The sequence below is a fragment of the Ursus americanus genome, chromosome 23, assembly GCF_024610735.1.
Source record: "Ursus americanus isolate L20-20 chromosome 23, mUrsAme1.1.p, whole genome shotgun sequence".
NCBI classification, from domain to species: domain Eukaryota; kingdom Metazoa; phylum Chordata; class Mammalia; order Carnivora; family Ursidae; genus Ursus; species Ursus americanus.
The window spans coordinates 2,763,221-2,777,801 of NC_142149.1; positions in this window are offsets into that span (position 1 = coordinate 2,763,221).

Genomic DNA, 14,581 nt, shown 5'->3' on the forward strand with positions numbered 1-14,581 from the left:
CTAAAATGCAAGTCAGCAAGGAGTACCCTGCCCAGGGCCCCTTTGGGTTGGAGGAAGGCTGCCTGCCCCTGCGACCTAACCCCATCGATTTCCCCAATCTGCACCTGGTGAGATGTGGGCGGTGATCAGTATCCACGCAGTCCTGCGAGTGAATGCGGACGAAGTCGGAGGCAGGGAGCCACGGGCCGGGGACACCGGCACACGAGCCAGCCCTGCTAGCCATGGGAGAGCCCACCCGTCCGGCCAGAGCTGTACCCCAGAGGCAGGATGGTGATGAGCAATAGTCAGCCACACGCGGATCCCAGGACCCCAGTGGGCGTCAGGTGAATGGGAAAGATAATTCACACGGGCACGGCTTGACCCCAGCTCACCTTGCGTCCGGTGTCTCTAGCAGCTGCCCGCTGGAGGGCTCTTGCGTTGGGCTTCACCTTCAGTCTGCTCCGGCCATGGAGACGCTCAGCCTTGTTACCCACTGGCTCTGTTTGGCTTGTAGTCTCATTGAACCCAGACCTCGGCAGCCGATTCATGCTTGTTGAATGACTGAGTGTATTTCTGGTGGAGCTGTCCTGTCCCCTCTCACTGTGTCTGGTCACTATTTGAGCTTTTCTGTCCCTCGTCCCTTGGCCCAGGACTTCTGTGTGGGGCATGTGCCTGGATACTTCCACTCTTGGAAATCCTCCTACACATCCTTCAGAACCCTACTCAAATGTCATCTCTTCCAGGAAGCCTTCCATCGCCTTCAGCTAGAAGTGGTCCTTCCCTCCCTGAGCTCAGGCTGTGCGCTTAGCGGTCTCAGAGGTGACGATGATGGCTGCTGCTTTTTTGTTCTCGCTGGATAGTGCAGTGTGTCATGGCAGGCTGTCCTTGGCCTTATCTGGGGATCTTTGTGGGAGGAAGCTGGATTTCGAACGTCCCGTCATCTCTGTGCCTTGGCTAGAAATGCTGCCACGCCACCACTTTGAAGCTAAGTCTCAGATCCGACCTCTTTTTTTTCGGGTGTCTGGTGCCGGGCCTTTGCCGGCTGCCAGCCCCTTAACCGTGGGTGCTTTCCATCTTGTCTGGACTCCAGTGGCCAGTAGGACCGTTGGTACGGCTCTTCCCCTGCCACTAGCCATGCTCCCTGCTGCTGCTAAGGTGATAGACTTAGGGAGGGAATCTGCTGGGCTCCCTCTCCTGCTCACGCCCAGCCCCTGGTGGCCCTGGCTGCCCAGCACAGCCGGCGGGTCCCCGTCTCCTGCCATCTGCTGGTCTGCCACGCCCCACAGTACTGGCCCCTCACGTGCCTCCTCGTGCCTCTGCATCTTTGCTCACCTGTGCCCTCGGCCTGGCGTGTCTGCTCCATGTGTCTGCACCTGGCCTGCCTTTGAGACCGACCTGAGGGATCACCCAGGAGCCCTGAGCCTCCGGGGGGCTGTGTGTCCGGACCTCACCTCACCCCCCGGGTGGTTAGTCCCTTTTGAACTCATCAGCATCCGAGGCCAAAGGCTGTGTTTTGTCCCTCTCTGGACCGCCAGCCCCTGACCCAACCTTTGCTGAGCCCACTGCGGGAGGCTGAGCAAGACCACCCTCCAGTGGCCCAATACAGGGCTAGATCGCGGGCTGGCCTTGTCCGTGACAGGCAGGCATGACCGTGGCCCACACCACGGGGGTGTTCTCCGCCAGGGCCGACGCCTCCCCCTGAAACCGACACTTATCCTCACTTAGCCAGGCCGGAGGCCACCCCCGGAGCGTGGCTGTGTGTGGGGATGGACACGCAGTCCTCAAATGCCACAGTCAACACACTGCCTGCTTATTTCTGCTCACGACGTCCAGCTGGCATCTCCCCTGGGAGGGACTCAGCTGGCTGTGGAGGCGACGTGGGTGCAGTCCATCAGGGTGTGGCCACCTCGGTCTGAAAGTGAAAGCACATTCTTCCAATCCTCTCCCTTTGGCCAGAACCAGACATCTGTCCCCCTCCCCCCCGCATGCTGTGGGGGTGCGGTGGGAAGGGCAGGCCCTGCTGGACGCCCGGCTCCGGGGCCAGCTCACTGTCTCTGCCATGGGACTTCGGGCTTGGCTGGGACAGTACGTGACAGCTCTGTGGCCCCCATTTCCCGACTTTCGAAGTGAGCACAATAAAGCTATCGTGGGGATTAATGTCCTACCATCGGGCAAATGGCTCTCATGAGGCCGCGCACCAAGTGTGTATTTGCCCTTGGTGGCCACTCGGCATCCCACGGTGGCAGAAGCGCCTGGAAGCGGTGTCCGTGACAGCTCAGAACACTGCCCTGTGCAGCCGGAGCCCCCATCCCTCCTCCCACAGAGAGCTCCCTTTGATTTCTACCCCTGGAACCCAGGGTCAAAAGCCAGAAAAATCCGCTGATGCCATGCCTCGCACGCGGCACGCAGCCCAGGGCCCCGCACGTGGCTTCACCAGAGCCGAAAGGGGTGGCACCCAATTTATAGTTGAGCAAAGAGAGGCCCAAGGACTTGCGGTGATCCCACCCCCTTTCCGGCTTCCAGGCCCTCCCTCTGGGCTCTGGTCCAGGCGCCCTTCTCAGTGAAGAGGCCTCCTCCCCCAGCTCACAGCAAGTGTCAGCAGGATGACAGTCTGTGCAGAAGATGTCCCACGCGCTCCTGTGGCAGAAGCTAGCGGGACACAGCGGAAAACTCAATAAAAGGAGATGTGAGAATGCGGATGGTGCCTCGGGACGCGAAACAAGTCCTGGGTTTCCTTGTTGATTAAAGAGATTAAGCAGGGGCGCCTGGGTGGCTCAGATGTTTAAGCGTCTGCCTTTGGCTCAGGTCATAATCTCAGGGTCCTGGGACTGAGCCCCACGTTGCGCTCCCTGCTCAGTGGGGAGCCTGCTTCTCCCTCTCCCTCTGCCTGCTGCTCCCCCTGCTCGTGCTCTGTCTTTCAAATGAATAAATAAAATTTTAAAAAGACAGAGAGAGTAAAGCAGAGACCGGGGGGCTTGCAGAGTCCTGTCTCCCCTGACCTTCCCCCGGAAGACACAGATGACTACATTTGCATGCTAGATGGAGAAGTGTGACTATTCCCCACAGCAGCCAAAGGGTGGAAGAAGCCACGTGTCCATGGACGGATGCATAAACACAGGGGAACAGCCACACGGCGGAATATGACCCAGCCTTGAAAAGGAAGCGAATTCTGACACCTGCTACGACGTGAATGGACCTTGAGATTATCATGTGGAGTGAAGGATTCCAATCGCAAAAGGACAAATATTTAAGATTCCACTGACACGAGATCCCTAGACTCGTAGGTTCATAGAGACAGAAAATAGGATGGGGGGTGCCCAGGGCTGGGGAGGCGGGAGAGGGGTTTGTGTTTAAAGGACACAGAGTTTCGCTTTGGGATGACGAGGACGTGGGTGGACGGTGGTGGGACTGCTCGACGACGTGAACGTACTCGGTGCCAGTGAGCTGTGCACTCATACACGGTTAAAATGCAAAATTTTATGTTATGTGTATTTTACTACAATTAAAAAAACAAAAAAGCAGCGTGAGTGTTTCTGTCGGCTTCCAAGTCTGTCTTAGGCTTTCTTTGACCCTGGCCGCGATGTTTCTGGCAGCCCCAGGAGCCCCTGCAGGCAAATGCTGAGACTCTGCAAGGCTGCCACGTCCCGCTCGTCAGGGCCTGCCTCATCGGGAGCGGGCGTCTTCCCCCCACCTGAAGCCCTTTCTGGATTTCAGGTTTCGTGCTTCTGCCCTCCCCCGAGCTTTGCTCAGCAAAGGCTTTGCAGGTGGTTTGTACCGTTGTGCATAAATCCAAGCTTACAATGGGTACCGCGTCGGTAACTCCTGACGGGGTAACTTCAAATGCAGTCCGCACTGAGCTGTGTCCACGTGCAGCAACCCAGCCTCTCTTTTTGGTGGAGGGCTGAGGGTTGGGGAATGAGGGAAGGGTGACCCGGGGCATCAAGTGCTTGCAGAATCTGCTCTGGTGGGCGGGGGGGGGGGGAAGCCCTGTTGCACTCACGTCTCTGAAGTCCTTGGCAAGGTCTGGGCCCCCACAAAGGACGTGGGAGGGGAACGGCCTCAGCCCAGGATGACTTCGTTGTGGAGATAGAAACTAATTCCTGTCTAAGTGGGAAAAGGCTCTTTAGCTGCGTTAAGAGGCTGAAATCTGATGAAAAGGCGAATAGATTCAATCTTCCTTGCACCAGTCGCCTGGGACTTCATTAGACTCAAACCGATTAGAAAAATTCACATTGAAAGCATCGTTTATAATAGACCAAAATCATAGAAAACATTTGGCTTGGAGGGAGGGAGGAAGAGCATTTCCACCTAAGCCACAATCTTTCATTATCTCCCCTGCCTCCTTTATGGGGTCTGACAGCCCTGTCTCCTCCCCAGGACCAATCATTAGACTAATTAGTGGCTAATCAATGTTTAATTAAAACCTAGCCATTAATTACAGGAAGTGCCATGGCAACTTGAGAATAAACTGGTTGCAAGTGGGATTGGATTTCCGTCAGCATGGCTGGTGACCGAGGCAGGAAACTTTCCTTCTGGCCTTTGTTGGAGCTTCTTTGCACTTTGGCTTGGGTGGATCTGGAGGTCTGGAGAGGGGAGAAGAGGAGTGGGGAGCAGCATGGGTTGATCTGAGCATCTTGGCTTCTGGCCCATTACCCAGTTTCCCCACCCAGTCCACGGGACCTTTCCCCATGGTTCTGGCATCACTCTTCCCACGTCTCGAACTTAATCTTTTTTTTTTTTTTCTTAAAATCCCTTATTGGGCGCCTACACACTTGCATTTAGACTAACACTCAAACGTGTTACCGTAAACTGCAAGGTCCTAGATAAGTGGTTCTCAACTGTGGCTGCATGTTAGAGTCACCAAGAGAGGTTAAAAAAATTTGAATAGAAGGCTAGACAAACAGACCAATGCACGGAGTAGAGAACCCAGGAACAGACCCAGCATATGTGGGTAAGCAACATACGACATGAGACAAAGGTGGTCCTTTCAAGGAGGTGGCATGGATGATCTTTGCCATCAACGGTGCTGGGTCAGTTGGATAGGCACCTGAAGAAAACCCAGCTTGACCCCTACCTCACACAATACATGGAAATCAATTCTACCTTCTAGAAGATAATATAGAAGAACATCTGGAATATTTTCATGATACAGAGAGCACTAACCATAAAGGAAACGATGGACAAATGGAGTTATATTAGAACAAAGGGCTCCTGTTCACCGAATGTCACCACTAAGAGAGTAGAAAGGCAAGCACTAAGCAGGAGGAGATGTTTCTGGAGATACGACTTACAGAGGGGCTCCCAGGGAAACGGGCAAGAGACTTGAACAAGTACTTCACAAAGTGCCTTATTAGTCGTCAGAGAAATGCAAACGGAGATACCGCTCTAACCAGTAGGATGACTGAAACCAGTAGACTGGTGACTCCAAGGGCTGGTAAAGGTAGAGGACCACAGGGACATTCACACTTTGGAAAACCATTTCGCAGAATCTCCTAAAGCTGAGCATATTCCCGGCCCGGGGCCCCGCGGCCCCACCCAGACATCCACTGATGGACGTACTCGCACCTCTGCACCCAGGCGCACGCACTGGAGAGCGAGCGCGGCACCATTGTTCTAATAGCTCGTAACGGGAAGCACCCGAATGTCTTTCAGCAGGAGTACGGCCGAGTAAAACTGGTGAATTCATACAGGGGGATACATACACTCAACGAACCTCCCCGAAGTAACATAGTGTGAAAGGACCCAGGCCCCAAACTGGGTGTCAACTGTATTATCCCATTCCTACAGAGTTTAGGAACAGGCAGGATCATGGCGGTAATTATCTTTGGGGAGTGGGAAGGGGGAGTCCCCAGGGAAGGAGGGGGCCTTCGGGGGTCTGTGATGTTCTACTTTGTGACCTCAGTGATAAGTGCATGGATTGTCCACTTGGTGACTAATCATCGAGCACACACTTAGGATTTGTGCACTTTGGGGCATATGTGTTATTTTCTTAAAGAAGAAAGCAATAATGAATTGAGGCCAGGCTCCAGGCCGGAATCATTAGGTCAGGGTCCCTGGGAGCGGATTCAGGTGACTCCTCGGGTCTGCCCACCTGACCTGGCTTGCATGGCCAACCTCCTGTCTCCTGCTCGCTCCTGCCCCCTCCTTTCTGTCCACTTCATCAAATTCCATTTCATTTGCATCTTCCTGGATTTCGAAGAACATGTTTTCTGCCTCCATTGCAGTTAGGTTGGGGCCGGTGGGTTGTGCACAGAGGTAACACACGCCATCTCCAGACCTTGCTACAGAACCTCTTGTGGGACCGTCCACACTCGGTATTCCTCTTCCACAGTGACCGAGGTGACCACCTGTGTAAGATGGGAGAGCCCAGGACGTGAGGAGCTGGAGCCCGGAGTCACGGAGAGGACAGCTGCCGAGAGTGGCTGCTGAGCCACCCTGGTTGTAGGTGAGAAAGGACCTTCCCACGAAGCACTGAGCTTTCAGGCTTGATTTGCGCCTGCGCAGACGGTAGACGGTCCCGACTCCTGCAGCGCTTATGCGATCTGAGATCACCTTGTTAGATTTCTCGTCTGTAGGTTTCCTTTCTGTCTCTGTCTAGAACGTGAGCTTCTGTTTACAGCTGTATTTCCAGCCCGCGGGCACAGGCCTGGCATGCAGAAGCCCAGCAGCCTTCTGTGCAGGCGATAAATGATTCAGTGTCGAGAGGACTCTGGATACAGAGACAACGTTCTCGGGAGCGGGGGGGGGGCGGTTCAGGAGACAGTGTGGGTCTTGGGTTCAGGTCCCTTTCTGAGCGGCGGTTTCTCCATCTGTAATAGTGCGCAGGCTTGTCGGGAGGACTGGGTGCAATCATCGCTTAGGAGACACCTAGCATGTTGCAGGGCGGAGAGGAGGCGGGTAATGCTCCCTAGGGCGCAGAGGCAGAGGGACAGACGGGAACTGAAGGCCCGAGTCAAGAATGGTCGGACAGCATCTGCATTCAGAGGTGGAGAGGGCTGTGCTTTCTGATGGGAGTGGGGTGGAGGCAGGCTCATTGCCGGGTGGGCTCAGAGAGAGGTGCTCAGGGCACTCTGCAGCTGTCCCAGGTGGCAGGAGGCACCTCCAGGGGCAGAGCGACATGATATTCCCCATTCAGGAAGGCAAGCTGGCCTTGGACACAAAATCCCAGCAGGGCAGCCCTTGCACCCTTGGGTCCTCTGTCTCCTCTTTCACCTTTTGCTGCTTGTGCCCCCGGAAGCTCCACCGTCCTCCACCTGTCGCCTGGTCCAGTCTCACCTGTCTGCAGATGCACCCGGTTATGCTGCTGAATTTCCATTCCTGGGCCCTCTGCACCGCCTCTGCCCGAACCCATTGAGCAGATCGTCCCCATTCCCCTCCTCTCCTGGTAACCACCGATCTTTCTCCACAACTTGCCAATTCTGAATATTTTATAAAAATGTGGTCTTTCGTGGCTGGTTCTTCCACCCAGCATAATGTTTTTGAGGTTCATCCACGTGGTGGCAGGTGTCAGACCTTCATTCTTATGTCTGAATATATTCCATTGCATGGATAGACCATACTTTGTTTATCTATCATTGACTGATGGGTATTTGGGTTGTTTCTACTTTTTGGCTTTTGAATGTGCCTTTTTTTTTTTTTTAAGATTTTACTTATTTCTTCGAGAGAGTGAGATAGAGACAGAGATAGCAAGAGAGAGCACGAGTGGGGAGGAGAGGAAAAAGCAGGCTCCCCTCTAAGCAGGGAGCCTGATGCAGGACTTGATCTCAGGACCCTGGGATCGTGACCTGAGCCAAAGGCTCAACCGACTGAGCCACCCAGGTGCCCCAGATGCGCTCCTTTTTGAATGCATTACTTAACACGATGTAGTGGCAGGTCTAAGAAGCACCTAAATCCAGAAATAATGACCAGGCCAGGTGATATTTTACGATGTATATGCCACCTGGCACGTGCCACTGACATGCCTGTGAATCTGTGGCAGAAATGGCTCGGTGGGGGCCTGCGTCTGTGATTGAGAAATTGTCAAAGAGAGGGTGTGCAGGAAGGAATGACCTGTTTTCCCGTTCACGTTCCCAGACCCTCTGAATTCTCCCCAGATTTGGAACCCCAGGTCTTGCCAACACACACGTTCTTGTGAGAGGCCTACGGAGCCCTGAGCAGTTATGGCTTTGCCCTACATGGTCGGGACCGGGACCAGGGCCTGGCCTGCAGGTTTTCTGGCTTCTCCGGCTCAGCAAGACCCAGGTGTTTTCCCCCCAGGGATGACTCGGGTGGCCCCTGTCTGTTCCTCAGCACATCTTCACCCACCCTGGGCCGGGGAAGGTCAGCGCGGCAGGGACGTGCCCCGGGTGCCCTGCATGCCAGCCCTCCCAGCCTCCCCGCTGCCAGGCTTGCCGCCCCCTCCCGCCCTCCACCAGCCCTGTCCTCTAGGTTCTCTCATTCCTCCTGCTCCTTCGGGGAAACGAAGGTGTGAGGGCAGCTGTGGGTGACCTGGCGCCGTCCTTTCTTTCTTTGCCTCAATGCTTTTTCAAAAGCCGCTGCTATGAGGTGAGAAAATGTGAGCCTGTGTTCTTCCCCCGTGAACGAAGCCCTGACAACATCCTGCTGCGTGGATGGACCTGGGAATGTGCCCCAAGGAGGAAGCCAGACACAACAGGACCCGTGTGGTGTGCTGCCCCTGTGTAAGACGTCCAGGACAGGTGGACTGTGCAGACAGACCGCAGACCCGCGGTGGCGGGGGCCGGGGAAGCGTGGAGGGACTGATTGCTCGCTGGGTTGGGGCTTCCTGCCGGGGTGCTGAGAATGTTCTGGAGCGAGACAGGGGTGGTGTCTGCATAACAGTGTGAAGCCACTGGGTTGTACACTTTAAAATGCTTCATTTTATGTTAAGTGGATTTCACCTAAATCAAAAACAAACCAAACAACCCCTTAGTCCAGCTTCCCCCCCAACCCTGGGCTGCTGGGAAATGTGACTTGAACATCTCCAGTGACTACTGCTAAAGCCCACCGACCCCGGGCTGGCTGCCCACGGTGGCCTCCCTGCTCTGGGTTGGTTCTGGGGCCCTGTGGGGCTGGGACCGTTCTGTGTCCTTCCAGCCTTTGTCCCGAGGCCACGAGCCGGGCTGAGACTGACGCAGGGCACCCACCCCCACCTTCCTGACCCTCGGTGCCTCCCGAGGCACTGCCGTGGTTCCAGCTCGGCCCCCTGCGCCCCGACTCCTTATGCCCCTGGTGGAGTGGGTATGGTTGCTGTGTGCATAGCCATTCGGGAAGGACTTGAGGGGCCGAGTGGCTGACACAGAGATAGATGGGGAGCGGGCCTCAGAGCCGCGGGGACACGTGTCAGGGACTCTGGGGTGACACTTCATGCCGCCATCTTGGGTGGGCACCAAGCTCCAGTTTGCAGTTTCAGGTCCCGTGCGTGTGTGCGTGCGTCTAGGTGTCTGAGCTCCCTATCTGGGCTGCTCTCGCCAAGCTCCTGGGGCATCTGCAACCTGGAGCAGCAACGGTCAAGGGATGCGGGCGTGTAGGAGGTGGGGCCAGGCTGGGGGGGGGGGGAGCGGGTGTATCCCTGCGCATGTGCAAACCAGGAACTAGAGAACAGAGAGGCTCTGGACTCCCTTCTAAGACTTCCTCCGTCTTTCTCTCATGAGAACTGTGAGTCCTTCCTTTTTGTAGTAGTGAATTCTCAGCTTAAGAAAAACCCATGAGCAAAGTAAGTCCCTCTCCTGTGCTGCCTGTGTTGGGGCCACTAACCTAGGGGTCTTGTCTGTGATTTTTTACAGAAGAACAAAATGTTCTCACCCTTCTTCCCCCTCCTCTGACTTGTGAGCTCATGTGGTCTTGAGGAACTCTGTCCAGAAGACGCCACCTGTGTCCTGAGACAGACTGGGTGCCCCACCAAGATGTGCCCCTCGGTGTCCTGCTCATGCGTTGACCCAAGAGCCCTTGAGCCTTCTTTGAAACACCCAGGGAAGCAGCCATGCTAACTGCTCGACAGACTTGGGGTGCTCACTGTGACCCCTGTGTTCTCTCCTTATGGTGCAAGGCTGGTTTGTATGGTGACCTCAATGCTTTCCATGACAGAATAATGTCGGTGTCCAGGCGTGTACTTTGTGGCCTTCTAGAATCTAGCCAGGGTTGGTATGTGTGGCTGGAATGCTGAGGATGCACTAAGAGTATGTGGGATGGGGGTGTGGGGGGTCCTTGGAAGTTTAAAGACCCTTTTCTGGTCTCCCCTTGAGCTCACATAACAGGCCACTGAGAATCAGGTCAGAGGAGGTTTCCAGGGCTCTGCGCATGCTCTCCTGCCCCCCTCCCACCATCCTCCTCACCCTCCAGCACACAAACCATCCCTCCACCTCCCTCAGCACCTGCCACCAACAAGGCACCGTTCAGCAGCGTGTTTCCAGATAGATCTGATCGTTTGCTCTGTGCCACCATGAGCACGAATCTGTGGGAGGGGGGACAAGATGTGTCTGGACAGAGCGAAGCTCTCCAGGATGGAGAAGGACGTGAGGCCATTCAGAATCAAGAAACCCATTAGCTGTGTCTTCACAGAGGCAGGAGGCTGAACCTCAGCGCCGGGGCTGTCCTGCTGCCACGCCCAGTGTCGTGAGCACGCCGGTGTGTTGCTCTGGGCAGACTGGGCTTTTCTTGGAGGCTCATCCCCGACCCCTGGGTGGAAGGAGTCGTCATCAGATTGGAACTGTGCCTTGATTCTTGTTTTCCGCTGGTGTTCCCACTAATGAAGGGTGGCCGCAGGAGAAAAGCTTCCTGGGGGCTTGGGGACATGGTGGGAGTGGAGCTCCGCCCCGTCCTGAAGACCCCGGACAAGGGGCCACGTCACTTGCTCCTTCCTGTCTGAACGTGTGGTCGCCTGTATTTTCTAACTGCTAGCTACGTGCACCAGGAAGCAGAGGCTCTGGGAGGCCCATTAGGTTACATTTTGCCAACGCTGCTTTCTAGAAGTGGAATCGTGGAACCAGGGGCCATGTGGCCCGCAGCACCTGACGCGTTTACTTGGACCTCTTATGAAGTACTTGCGGACCGCTCTGTGGAAAAGCTGGGTTGGTCTGGGATGTCCGCAGAGCTGAGACAAGGGCGTGGGCACAAGAACGGTGGCGGGTGGAGGACTTGGGGCTGGATGGGGTCAGGCAGGGGAGAGAGTGAACATGAGGAGTGCTGTTGGAGACCTGCTCTGAGGGAGGGCCCCCAGTTCAGGTCCGGATAGGCCTTGACCACCTGACTGTTCTGGAACCTTCCTTTCATTTCTCCACGAGACTGACTCCTGGTCTCTGCAGCTGCGTCGTGCTCCACAGATCTTTCCCCCCAGGATTCGCTGATGAAACTGGAAAGTGTCTTCACCTTGCTCCCAATGTGACGTGGAGTGTTGAGAACCCACAGTTCCTGGAGCTTCTGTCTCTGTGCGCCAAGCGTTTGTCTCCCCAGCTTGCCACACGGCTGTCGACCTAATTCCTACTGACGCCCTTCAAGGGTGCATTCTATCGTCCCACCAGGACACGGCACCGTGGGCAGTCGGCTGCTATTTCAATGCTGGCTCTTCTGCATTTCCATAGGCAGAGCACGTCTGAAGGGAAAATTGTACCCGTCTGTCAGGATCTCTCCTGGAAATCACAAGCCAGAAGCTGGGCCTGGTGTGGTGGGGAGGTCGGTGTTTCTCCCCACAGAATGATGCTTGCCAAGTGCACGGCCTGGCACTTTCCCTCCTCACCCCGGACACAGCTCAGGACACCCTGACGGTTACCCCAGGATGGAGGTAACCCAGTGGGAATCTGCTTCACCAATTCCTCGTGTCCCTTCATTTCTTTTTAAAAAACACCGTTATTAGATGTGATTCCCATTCACGTAAGTCACCCGTGGAAAGTGTACCATTTGGTGGCTTTGGTGTATTCACTGGGTTGTGCAAGCATTGACCACAGTGTTCTAGAACATTTCCATCAGCTCCAAAATGGATGACAAAAGGTCTCAGCGCCCCATTCCCCCAGCTTCTGGCAACCACTCACTTTGTCTACAGATTTCCGTTCTGGGCATCTCACATAAACGGCATCATACAACACGTGGCCATTCGTGCCTGGTTCTTGGACTCAGCGCCCTGTCCTCGAGGCTCCTCTGTTGTGGCAGGTGCCATGCTTCTCTCCTTTATATGGCAAGTAACACGCCACCTCACTTGCCCATCCTCCTGACGACTATACGCGGTATTTGCTGGACCAGCAACAGCTTAAAACAGGGGTTGGCAAACATTTTCGGTAAAAGGCCAGGTAAGAAATATTTTCAGCTTTGTGGGCCAGATGGTCTCTGCCGTGGCGGCGTGGCGCTGCTGCAGCCACATGAGTGAACCAGGCGGGGTGCGTTCCAGGAGGGCTTTATTTACAAAAACAGGTAGCCAGGTTTGTGGGCCCCCGGCATAAAGGACGCTCCCAGACCCGCTCGAATCTGTGTCCATAGCGTGCACTTGCACCGTCTCCACCCCTGGTCCCACCCGGCCCCGTGTTGGCCGCCCCCTTCCTCGGGAGTGCGCCCTCCCTCCTGGGCACGCGTGTCCTAGCGAGACAAGCACCAGAGGTAGAATGTGTTCGCTGGTGGTAAGAGCCCTGGGCAGCAGTGGACAGGGCCGGGGACCCGAGTCTGCTGGGGTGCAGAGATGCATGCAAGCTGCTTTGCACAGGGGGGTGGGAAGGCGGCGGGGCAGATGACAGTGAAGCCCTGAGGCGCCAAGGGGCTGGCCCGGTGCTGGAGGAGCCCGTGGTGGGCATGGCGGGAGCAGGGGGAGGAGGATCAAGGCTGGGCAGAGCTGTGCAGGCTGCTTGCAAAGGCCGTGGGGAGCACAGTCGAGTGAACACGCTGGGTTGTCCCATCTGCCTCGTGTGGCTGTGGACCAGACACTTCACCTCTCTGAGCCTGACTTTTCTGGTGGGGCTCCTCGTCCTCCTGGGATTGTCGCGAAGTTGAAATGAGGCTGCAATTGTGCCTGGCACACGGTCAGTGTGGTCTCCACAACTGATAACAAGATTGCCACCCGCTGCCCATCGAGGGTGGGGGAGGCCCCCACCCCAGGGATAGGATGCCCGCTTCAAGGACCTTCCTAGGAACTAATCTCTCCTTCCTTTGGATAACCACTAACCTTGGAATTATCATTCCTTCCTGGGTTCTAGGACGTTCTTTGTTCTGGAAGTAACATAATACAGATCTACATTTCCTTAACTAAAGCCTTGGAACTCCCTTAGAACTAGGTGGGTTTTGGAATTCAAGCTTGTTTGGGATTTTAGAAAGGCACTACGTGTCTACTTCACATTTTGTTAAGAGGCTCAGCGGGTCTGGGGCTGCACTTTGCACCACAGGTGAGCATTTCTGAAAAAAAAAAAAAAAAAAACAACACCACCAAAACACAGCCTGTCTGTTGAAGGAGGTCACAACCGAGGATGTGACCACTGGTTGACCTACAAGCTGGCCCTGGACAATCAGAGGCTCCTCCCCGTCCCCTGTGGTTGGAACATACGTTCCATCCCCCATCCTGCCATTCCCACCGTGAGCCATCTGCTAGGACGGAGCCCTGAGAGAGAAAGGTGTTGCTGAGACTTTCTAGACAGTGGATGTGACTGAACTCAGTTACGGCCCCTCCATAAACTAGGATTCTGGTGGTGGGTGTGGAGACGTGCTCACCTGGCGGCGCCCAAGACCAGCCTCGCTGTGAGCCCCTTGCTTCTTAGGCCGCACCTACTGTCTGAGCCGCCTTCCTCTTCTTCTGGCTCCCCCGCGCTTCTGGCATGGGCCTGTTTCAGATTCCCTGGGGGGCTCCCAAGGTGCAAACCAACACGGTCCCAGTCAGTGAAGGGAGTGATGACCTCCTGTCCACTCGGGTTGGACTCCGGTGGTCATAGCTCACGTTAACTTTCTATGTGCCAGTCACTGGGATTTCTATGCATTGCTTCACTGAGGTCCCCAGTCACTCTAGGGGGTGGGTACAAGGTTATTGCCCTGGGCACTCGGTCCCAAGGTCAGCTGGCTGGGGTGGGGTGAGGAGTGGGGACATGAGCCTGGTCTGTCCCCCTGCCTGCTGCGAGGGTGGCCAGAATCTCACCCTGTTCGTTCTGGCTGAGATGCAGGGCTTTGCCTCCAGCCCTGGGCCAGTGCCCGGCACGAGCAGCCTCAGCAGACCCAACACCCAACGTGCGTGCCCAGCTTCTCCTGCAGGCCAGTCCTTTTGCTGCCGGTGGCCTGGCTGGGAGGCTGAGTACTCAGGCCCATGCTGACGCCATGGTCAAAATTGGTTTAGAACTCCTGGTTCAGAATCCCACTTGGACTCTAAAGCTTTCTCTTTGTTTTAGGGCCCTTCTGTGGAGTTAGACCTCAGTCCTTGGAGGGGCCCGTGTTGTGGAAATAGCCCAGGAGCATTTGCATAACCTTGCTTCAGAGAGAGGTAGGGAGGGACAGGTGCTAATGACCCACGTTCCTGTTGTGGTTTTTATTTTTATTATTATTTTTAAAGATTATATTTATTTATTTGACAGAGACAGCCAGTGAGAGAGGGAACACAAGCAGGGGCAGTGGGAGAGGAAGAAGCAGGCTTCCAGCAGAGGAGCCC